Source organism: Ictidomys tridecemlineatus, chromosome 1, assembly GCF_052094955.1.
Source record: "Ictidomys tridecemlineatus isolate mIctTri1 chromosome 1, mIctTri1.hap1, whole genome shotgun sequence".
Lineage (NCBI taxonomy): Eukaryota > Metazoa > Chordata > Mammalia > Rodentia > Sciuridae > Ictidomys > Ictidomys tridecemlineatus.
The window spans coordinates 246886530-246897751 of NC_135477.1; the positions used below are offsets into that span (position 1 = coordinate 246886530).

Sequence of the window (11222 nt, forward strand, 5' to 3'; positions counted from 1 at the left end):
TCCTCATGTTGTTGATTGTATTATAATTATGTGAAAGAGGGTTATTATAAGAAATATACATTAGAGTATTTGGAGGTAATTGGATATCAGATTGACACATTTTTGTGAAATACTTCAAAAAAATTCCTCTAAAACAGAACTATAATGAACTTTAGCTCTTTGTAAGTTGGTTATCTTGGCCATTTGTCCTAGTCTCAAAATGTTTACTTCACCACTGGCAATTTTTGAGAGCATTTCAATATTACCAGCAATGTTTTTTAAAAAGCAAAGATCTGCTAACCTAAATTTTTGAGTCAAGGATCCCAAATGTACTGACATAGATCTTATACAGCAATCAATGAGTCAGCATATATCTGGATCCAACAGTCTATATGAGATGACTTATTTAATTAAGACTAAGAAAGCAATACAGAGTGCAGAGGGGTTGGTCTCTTTGCAACTGATATACCTACTCTCACTGCGCTGAGGAGGTCTCAGGAAAGGACTACAGCTGGAAAAGTGCTGGTATGAAGTAATGACTCAGAGGTCCTCAAGGCTATTAATGTTTTAAAGGTGCATCTTCTAGTGTTGAGTGCCTAACAAGAGGCCCATGCTAGCTCTCTTTCCTTGACTCTATGCATTAATGTATCTGCTTGCACACATGTTACCCATTCTTTCTTGTACCTGGACTTTCTAGCTAAAGGGGATGTTTTAATCAAGAGATATTTTTACTCTTTTTTATCTATAAAATGATAATCAACCTGGTAGCACACTTCTATCATTTCAGCCATGTGAAGGCTGGGGCAGGAGAGTCACAAATTCAAGGCCAGTCTTGGCAGCTGAACAAGAGCTTATCTCAAAATAAAGAATTAAAAAGGGCTGAGGATGTAGCTCAGTGGTAAAGAAGCACCTCCGGGTTCAATCTCCAAAAAAAAAAAAAATTAAAGGATTATCAGCTAATGTGACATTGGAGAAATATAAATGGAGACAAAATGACAATATGCTTAAAATTTAACAGAAATGCTTTCCGAATCAAATTAAAAACATATTAAATTACTTCCTCCCTCAGATAGATAGTTTGTGGAAAATCAGATTATATAGTTATTACCTTCAGGTATCTTATCGAAAGTATGAGACTCAATTCCAGGAAAAGAAGTTGCTTAATTGGTTCTAGGTTTCAGGATCTCAGATCAATTATGTATTATAAACTAAAATTTCTTCAAATCCCTTATAATTAAAATAATTTCAGAATATTAAAAAACAGAATATTGAGACAATACACTGAGAAATGAAGTGTCATTCAATGTAATTAAATTTGCTTTAAGTTTTATTTTTAATAGGCATTGATAAAAATTTAATAAATTATAAAAGTTATAAAACAGGTGATGTTCAAGTACTAATTTATTTGATAAGATTATAAATTGAGTTGGAACTTTAATATATTTAATATATCTGTATTTGAGGTTAAAACTAAACAGTATATTAAAGAAAGTACAAAATATTACTAACCTTATGGTACTTTGAATTTTCTTTATTTAAACATGCCTCAGTTTATACTTCCAAAATCACAGCTATAGATATAGTATGTTGACTACTGAGTTTCTTGCCCATCTATGGTAGCAAGATTCTGGCTTGTTGGGTTTCAGTTCTCCCCCTTCTTAATAAAAACTCAGCACTTCCTAGTAAGGTGGTCCTGAGATTTCACTCTAGCTATGGATCTGGTGGTCATGAGAGTATGTGAGCACTTATGCTGAAAAAAAAATTGTTGTCTTATAAAGCACTTTATAAGTTGGTTTGGAGGACTCTGCACAGTCTATAAGGGATGCCTTACCTTCAAACAAGGGAATTGAACCCTTTTACAGCCACAGTGAGTTCAGGGGAGCAGGCATTGAAGGTTTTCAAGTGCACCCAGGCCAGATACCCTTCACTTCAAGTATCCGAAGCATACCTTTTCCTTGTCAAGCTGTGATTGGCGTGGGAAACATGAGTAATCTGAGAATAATTTTTACACTTTTATGATCAAGTGCTGTGTTTCATTTCTAGCTCTGTCTTCTGTCTGGCTTCAAGAGATGATGATCCCTCAATTACCACCACCTATATTCTCATCTTTTACACTTTTCTTTAAATTCATCATTAACAGAGCTGAGCCTGTTATTTCCTTCCTTTAATGCAAAAATGGCATTTTGCCCTAGCTACCTGATTCCAATAGTTCACATAGTTACTGTCTTTAAAATCTCTCAAACCTCACAGACCCTAAGAAGGAAATCCACCCCCTTCCTGCCATGTCTTATCTACGTCACCATCAGTGAAAGTTTGTGTAGTCACTGGGCCAGCTGTCAACAGGGGCTTGACAGACTGTCAACACTTCTCCTGCTATGAATGCCTGCACTGTCACTGTCACTCAGTGAGTTAACCAGATCTAGAGCCGCATCTGTAAAGATTGCCTCCTGGAACCATCAGTTCCAATACTATCCAAGTCAGTTTTCCTACAAACACAGCCTGATATTCTTGTGTAAATGATTTATTGATCAAGCGTCCTCAGGAGAAAGAGAGTCAGTGAAACATAAAATTTGGGAGATGGGTGACACTAGTGACATGGCTGAACTGAGCTGCCTGTTGCTCACCACCCTACAAAAAGGTACCACAGCAAAGTATAAACAACTGTAGTCCAACTGTTGTGACTGGGAAGTCCCCTGCACAGCAGCAGTGAGATCCTTGTGAAATACAAAGATCCAAGACTGCGCCACCTAGAGGAGAGAAGACACTCAGAGGCTCCAGGGCTCTCTACCTGGTCTAACCTGGTCTAATTGTTATTTTTTTTTCCCTCAGAGCAAAGATGGATTTCCTTTCACCTCCTGGGTCACTGGGATTACAGTCATACACCACCATCCTGGCTGAAAATAGATCTTTTGAATCAATTCAGTTAGAGGAAATGAAGAAAAAATGAATGAAATGAATGAAAAATCTAAGGGAGCTCTGGTACAACATTCAATGACGAATATTTCCATTACTTCTATTCTGGAGGGAGAAGAGTTGGAAAAGGGTATTGAAAGCATATTTAACAAAATAATACTAGAAAAAATTCTCAAATACTAGGATAGTTGGGGAAACCAGATCCCATAGAGCTCAAAGAACCCTAATTAGACTCAACTCGTGCAGTCCTGTCCAAGACACAGTATAATCAAGCTGTCAAAATGAAAAGATAAATAATTCTTAGGAAGAGGAAAATATTAAATAACATAGAAGGAAATGTTAATTGAATAATAACAGATTTCTCTCAAATTGAGGACCAGGATAGAATGGAATAATATATTCAGAGCACTAAAAAACAAAAACAAAACCAAAACAAAACAAAACAAAAAACACCCAAGAAAAACCCTTTCAGCTATGAACTCTATATCCAGTGAAGTTAAGTTTCAGAAACAATAAAGAAATAGTCTTTTTCAGACAAGTTAAAACTGACAGAATTTTTCTCCATCATATCAGGTGTATAAGAAATATTTAAGGAGAGGCCAGAATTAGAAATAAGAGTAAAACTACTGTGATGAAGATATAAATACATCATAAAAAGTACTGGTAGATATGCAAATTATAATAACAAAATAATCAAACAGAATCAATAAAGAAAAAAACAAACAAACAAACAAAACTAGTGGAAGTACCAGAAACCATGAGGAGGAGGGGAAGCACTCTCTCCTGAGAATGAAGATGGCTCTTGATATTGCTTGGTTGCAACTGCCATTTGACATTGGTGATCATTCTTCTCATTCCTTAGCATGAGTTACAGGAAGAAAATGCTTTCTGAGTGGTTTCTATTTAAAACGTAAAATAATAATAATAGTGTTGACCCACGGGGCCTAGCAGACATTTACAGGGTGTTTCATATAACAGCTACAGATACACATTCTTTTGGCAGCACTAGGGATTGAACCCAGTAAAGTTTTACCACTGAACTATATTCCCAGCCCCTTTTAGTTTTTATTTTGAGACTGTGATCATCGTGCCTCAAACTCCCAAGTCACTAGGATTACAGGTGTGTGCCACCACGCCCAACTAGAACACGCATTCTTATCACATAAGGAATGACAGCAAAACAAGTTCAAAGACATTCTTAAAAATCAAAATAATATCATAGCTATCTTCTTTGACTACAGCAGAATAAAATTGGAAATAAAAACAAGAATAACAGTAGAAATTGTACAAATATATAGAAATTAAGCACGTATATGATTAGCCAATAAGTCAATGATAAAAATTGGAAGGTAAATTTTAAAAAAGTTTGAAGCAAGTTAAAATGGAAACAACACACCCAATTATATAATAATTAAGCAAAAGCAGTACTGAGAGGAAATTTTATAGCACTGAATGCATACATAAAGGTAGAAAATTGTTAGATAATAAAACCTAACAGTGCAACTTCAGGAAATAGAAAAAAAAAACAAACCAAATTCAAGATTATGGGAAAGAAATAATAAAGATTATTAAAGAAAGAAATGAAATTGGGACCAAAATCTTTTCAAATAATACAAGAGATCAAAAAACCAAAAAGTGGTTTTTGAAAAGATAAACAGAATTGACAAACTTTTAACTATACTACTTATTTAAAAACAAAACAGAAAAGACACAAAAATCAGAGACATAAAACCTCTATAGAACAGTAAGCTAAAAGTGGTTGACAGCATTTAATTATATATTTTAGCTAGGTGAGAAGAGTTTGAGTGTTCTCAACAAAATGAAGCTATAAATTTTTGAGCTGATGGATATACAATTACAGTTATAAAAAAATTAAACTTAGAGAGAGACACATAGTTGACAGTCAACAAGCGAGGTGCAGTGACACCCCAGCAGCTCAGGAGGCTGAGTCAGGAGGATAGTGAGTTCAAAGACAGCCTCAGCAATTTAGTGAGTTCCTACGCAACTCAACAAGACCCTGTCTCTAAATAAAACATAAAAAATGGCTGGGGATGTGTATCAGTGTTTAAGTGGCCCCTGGGTTCAATCTTCAGTCCAGAAGGAGAGAGAGAGAGAGAGAGAGAGAGAGAGAGAGAGAGAGAGAGAGAGAGAGAGAGAGAGAGAGAGAAAGATAGCTGAGAGCTAGTGTTAGAGAGGATGTAGAAAAATTGGGACCTTCATACGTTGCTTGTAGGAATATAAAATGATACCATCACTTTGAAAATCTTGGCAATTCTTCAATCATATGGGATTACCACATGACCCAGCAATTCCACACTTATTCCATGTAAATGTATATTCATGAAAATAATTTTTATGTGAATGTTCATAGCAGCATTATTTATAATGCATAATAGCCCAAATGTCAAAACAACATAAATATGCTTCAGATCATGAATAAATAAATAAAAGGTAGTGTATTTATATATGGGAGCATTATATAACAAGAAAAAGATGCCAGCTTTTTGGATCCCCCTCTCATTAGTCAGTTCTCAGCCTCGGTCTGCTTGGGGCTGATGGGGTAGGGGAAGTGAAACACAGTGTCTCATGTAGTGCTGCCTCTGATTCAGTGGACGACATGTTTCCTATGAAGGATCAGCTGTGAGTTTTCAGCAATCGACCTTAGGTGACTACCATAGGATGGGTACCCCAGCCCAGTGAAGGAGATAGAGACAATCATATAACTCAAACCAGAATAATTTTAAGAATAAAAGGGACAGCTGTTGATAGGTATGCCAGAAAACAGGTGAAATATAAGACTGTCCCAGACAAGTAGGAACATACGTTCATCCCGTCCCCTCCCCATTACACCCTCACCATGTGGGACATGGTGTTAAAGAAAAGCCCACAAAGGTTTCTCTAAGGACCGTGCAGCCTTCTCCACTGACAGTCTAGCGATGGGAGACCTTATGTCTCCTCTGTAAATCTTTCTCCTGGCTGCTGGGTCTTGGTGCACAGCTGGTGAAGAGAAAACACATCCCAAGGCATAATTCCCCCTTTCCACTTCTCATGTCAGTGTCTTAAGATGAGGGGAAGAGTTGTTTATTTTACCCTTAATTTTAAAGAGTTTAAAAGAAGTAGCATGGTCTTTCTTAATCGATTGCTTCCAAATTATATAACCAGGGCAAAAGGAGCAGGAACAACAAAACCTTTCAAAATGATTTTAGATGTGCTAAGTTTATAACAAATTGTTAAAAGTGAAGAAAATTAAGATGAAATTTCCTTCCTAATAAGCATATTTAAGAAACTCCAAGGACTCCAAAGAGTTGTGAAATATTTAAACATGTTTTAGAAGTTGCCAATGTGAAGGCATTTTCCAGGGTTTCCAGTACATAATTCTCTTAAGAACCTTATCTTTCCAGGGAAAATTTTATGAAAAGAGAAAACAGGAAAAAAAATGATTTTCCAAATCCATGAAAAATACATTTTAAAAGGATAAAAGAAAGTATATTTAAAAGTGTTTCCTACAACTGAGGTTGTGGCTCAGTTGTAGAGCACTTGCCTAGCATGCATGGAGTACTGGGTTTGATCCTCATAAAAAATAAATAAATAAATAAAATTAAGGTGTGTGTGTGTGTGTGTGTGTGTGTGTGTGTGTGTGTGTGTGTGTGTGTGTGTATAAAGAGTGTTTCCTAGAAGCATCCTTGGAACCCAGAGAGAAGCACATTTTGTCAATGGCAATGATTCACAAGAGTGTGAGAATGTGATGGTAGATGTTTTACACCTTGTCACCACATTCCTGAGGTTGCCTTATCACTTCTCAAAGTTCTCTTAGCCCAAGTGAACCCAGGGAAATCATGAAACTGGTGATGTGTGGTTTTTGAGTGAATGATTTGATCATATCACAAGAAGTATGTTCTCTTAAGTAAATTGAATTGGCATACTTGTCAAATCTGAATGCAGATAAAATATTTAACAGCATTCTTGAATTTTAAGTGACAAACATTGAAACACATATGTACAATTTTTGACCTATCAACACACTGGTGAGATCATTACAATAGTAAAGGTAATAAGCATATTTATAATTCTCTCAAATTTCCTTGTGCCTCTTTATAATCCATCCCCGTTTGACTTCATCATCTGTCCCAAAAAAACCTCTGATCTTCTGTAACTTTAAATTAGTTTGCATTTTATATAATATTACATAATAAAACCATACAAGATACACTCACTTTTTAAAAATATTTTTTATTTGTTGAAGGACTTTTATTTTATTCATTTATTCATATGTGGTGCTGAGAATCAAAGCCAGTGCCTCTCACATGCTAGGCAAGTGCTCTACCACTAAGCCACAACCCCAGTCCGATATACTCACTTTTTTTCTAGCTGCTTTCACTCCACAACTTTTGATATTTATCCACTTGGTGCTTTTGTTAATGATTTGTCCCTTTAGGTTGATGGGTAATACTCCATTATGTGAAGATGGTACAACTTGTTTGTTAACATTTGATGGACATTTGGGTTATTTCCTGCTTGACGCTATTACAAATAAATTTGTTGTGAAAATATGTGAGCAAATATTTGTGTGGATATATACTTTCATTTTTCTTTGGTAAATATTTATGAGTGGATTGACAGGATCTCATGTTTAAATTTCTAAATCATTGCCAAATTGGTTTTTCCAAAGTGATTTTTGCCCTTTTACATTACTACTAATAAATTTGGCATAGATTTTTTTAGATAAATACCAACATCATGTACTATATATTTAAAAAAATACATTTGACTTCTATGTAAAGTAAATTTTCTATTATTTCAAAGGCATCATTAAAGTAATAGAAAGATAGTCTATAGGTTTGGGAGAAAATATTTACCAAATGTACATGTAATAAAACATATACTAAAAGTATAATGAAATCTCAAAACTCAATACTAAGAAAGGAATGACCTCAAAATAAAATGAACATTGCTAGACAAAATTACATATAAGAGGTTGTGAGGGGAATTGGAAAATAAACAAGGAGAGTAATGAATTACAGTAGATGGGGTAGAGAGAGAAGGTGGGAGGGGAGAGGAGGGGGGATAGTAGGGGATAGGAAAGGTAGCAGAATACAACAATTACTAATTGGGCATTATGTAAAATTGTGGATGTGTAACCGTCGTGATTCTGCAATCTGCATTTGGGGTAAAATTGGGAGTTCATAACCCACTTCAATCTAATGTATGAAATATGATATGTCAAGAGCTTTGTAATGTTGTGAACAACCAATAAAAATAAAAAAAATAAAAATAAAAATAAATAAATAAATAAATAAAATGAACAAAATATCTAAATAGTTCATTAAAGCAGCAGTATGGATGTCAAGTGTGTGTGTATAAAGATGGCAACATCATTGGTCATTAGGGAAATGTAAATTGAATCTACCATGAGATATGATAAACTTTAATCAGAATGCTTTAATTAAAGAGTCAAACCACATTTGTTAATGAGGATGTGAAAGAATCGAAACTATCATACCTGGTGGTAGAAGAAATAGTTTAAGTGTCTATTGAGTGAATAATGGTGTGCTAGTTTCTGTGTGAGTTTTACACTTCCTACACTGTTGACACTAACTAGAGGTACTTGTACCTCGCTAACTGCTTTATTCTTAAGGAAGATTAAAAAAACTAATTTATTCTTATGGAATCCTTTTAGGCCTTATTTTATTATGGGGATATTATTCAGGCCCTTTTTAGGGGGTACATCCTAGGGAGATTGAACTCAGGGGCATTTAACCATTTAACCACATCTCCAGTCCTTTTATTTAATTTTTAATTTCAATACAGGGTCTCACTAAGTTGCTTAGGGCCTTGCTAAGTTGCTGAGGCTGGCTTTGAACTTGTAATCCTCCTGCCTCAACCTCCAAAGTTGCAGAGGTTATAGATATGCACCACCGATCCCAGCCTGAGCGCTTATTCTTAAAACATTCTTTTCTTCTCCTCTGTGAAACCTCATACTTTCTTTCTCCTTCCCTTTTGACTGTTCCATCCCAGATTTTCTTTCATATTTCTCTTCTTCCTGTTTTAAATGCTGATGCTCTTTGGACTCTCTCTTAAAACTTATTTTCTTCTTATGCCACGAACTCCATAAGGTATGCCAACTCATCCAGTCTCTATAGTTCAATGGCACAGGCATTGATTGATTGCAATTGATGCAAGATTATATCTAACTACCTCTTTAAAGCATTTCAATTATTCTGGTCACACATACATAGTCTCTTTAAAATAACAAACTCTTTGTAAATGGCAAAAAAAAAAAGTAAATAAACCTTAGACTCAGCCTTTCCTAATGTATTTGTCTAAACTCTTGTGTATTTTATTCCTAGTCTTAACAAATGTATTCTTCAAAAGTGATATTCTCTTTTATTTAAGGGCCTCCCCAACTTCTTGGAACATTCTCTTAGTTTCTCCTGACTACTTATGTCTTATGAATTTATATATCACTTCTTATTCTTCCATTAATTTATTCAGGGATGAGTTCGATGTCTGTATTGTGCCCAATCACAGTACTTCAGAAATTCTGTGATATTGAGTTATCTGAATTTCCCACCAGAAAGAAAGAACTCTGAGAACATGGACCTTATCGTATGTTTCCCACCACAATCTCTCTATATTTATAATATTATATTGTATAATATTAGTTTGCATGCATAATACATTAATAGAATAATACAGAAATGAGAACCTCTGTGCTTACCAAAAGGGAGGCTTACAGGCAATTGAGAAAACTAAGAGGAGTCTAAGTGCAGAAGTGAATGTGAGCACTCAGATGAACAAGCCTTTGGTAGATGGGAAAGGGCTGACCTGATCCACCCTCACTAATAAATATAAGAGGCTGTCACCCTACTTCAAGGCAGTTTGACATAATAGTCTACTTTTGGAGATGTCCACTGTGCTTCAAGAGTAACAAGTTAAAACAAACAGGGGGAAAAAAAAGACTAGCAACATCAACAAACATCACTAAAAAAAATCTGGATATTGGGAGGAAGAAGGAAGCTATCTTATTAAAGTTCACCAACACCAAGGAAATTGAAGAAAACTCATTATAAGAAGGAGAATGAGGGGGCGAGGAAAGGAGGAAGGAAAATAAGAAAAGGGGGGAGGAAGAGAGAGAGCGAGAAAAACATACAAGATGCAAACTTAGCACCAAAATAAAACCTCACTTGGCATTACCTTACACTAATTTGATTCAAAATGTAAAACTCTTCAATGTGTTATCATTCCCTCTCTCATCTTTTATTCACTCAATCTTTTTACTGTTATTGAATTTAAAAATTTCCCCAAAGATTTTACTAGATCTTATGATCTTTCTTCAGAAAACTTTCTTCAGAAAACATGTGGTACTCATTTTTTTTTTTTTTTGAGAGAGAGAGAGAGAGAAAACATTTTTTTTTTTTTTGGAGATAGACACAAAAAAATGCCTTTATTTTTATGTGGTGCTGAGAATCAGCTAGGCGAGCACTCTACCAGCCCCGTGGTACTCAGTTTTAATGCTCATTGTGCTACCTATGACATTGTACATTTGATGCCTGAGTTTTATTACTTATTGAGGATGTCTAAAAAACCTGCATTACATGTAGAATAATTACATGTAATTAAAACATAACATGAGTAATTCTAGAGACTTGAAAAACAGAAGATGGATGATAGCTGAGTTTTTCATGGGATTAACTATTGATAAATGAATGATTTTCAGAGGTGATTTGACAAGAAGACTGGCTAGAAGCGCATAGCAGAAAAATGACTCAAATCAATTTTTTAAGCTAAATTGCTAAATACTACTGAATTTCTTTCATTAAAAAATAAATACTAGAAATATTTATCTATGGATTTGGGCAAAGGTAAATCAGAACTTCTTTTGCTTGTACACATGAATCTCTGCCCAGTCTTTTTAAAAAATATTTATTTATTTATTATGTTTTAATGTGGTACTGAGGATCGAACCCAGGGCCTCATGCATGCAAGGCAAGTGCTCTACCACTAAGCCACAGCCACAGCCCAGTCTATATTTCAAATAAGAGAAATGTTTTTAACCTTTGCTTACACAACGCATGGCTCTTCTATGAGTACCTTTACTTTATCCAAGTCTGCTTTGCTCAATGGCATTTTTCTTGTCTGTAAGGCCACCTTAATGAAAAAATATGTGAAATATTCCTTTAGAAACCACCAATAGATTCATTCTCTGTCCTGCATATATACAATGTCATGACAAATTTATGTGGGAAAAACTGGTTCAGCTGAAATAACAAGTCAAATCAATTTTGTAATATTTTATATATGAATAATAGCCATTTCACTGCTTATTTTAT

General features: G+C 34.9%; 1 non-coding gene and 1 pseudogene across 1 annotated transcript; one reads left to right on the forward strand and one right to left on the reverse strand.

Moving 5' to 3' along the window:
* The first annotated feature begins 3601 nt into the window (after positions 1-3601).
* LOC120886011 (small nucleolar RNA U3) lies at positions 3602-3789 on the forward strand (annotated as a pseudogene).
* Positions 3790-10836: 7047 nt separating this feature from the next.
* Positions 10837-10909, reverse strand: Trnaa-ugc (transfer RNA alanine (anticodon UGC)). The gene has a single exon. It is a non-coding gene; the product is annotated as a tRNA-Ala (tRNA).
* Between the last annotated feature and the right edge of the window lie 313 nt (positions 10910-11222).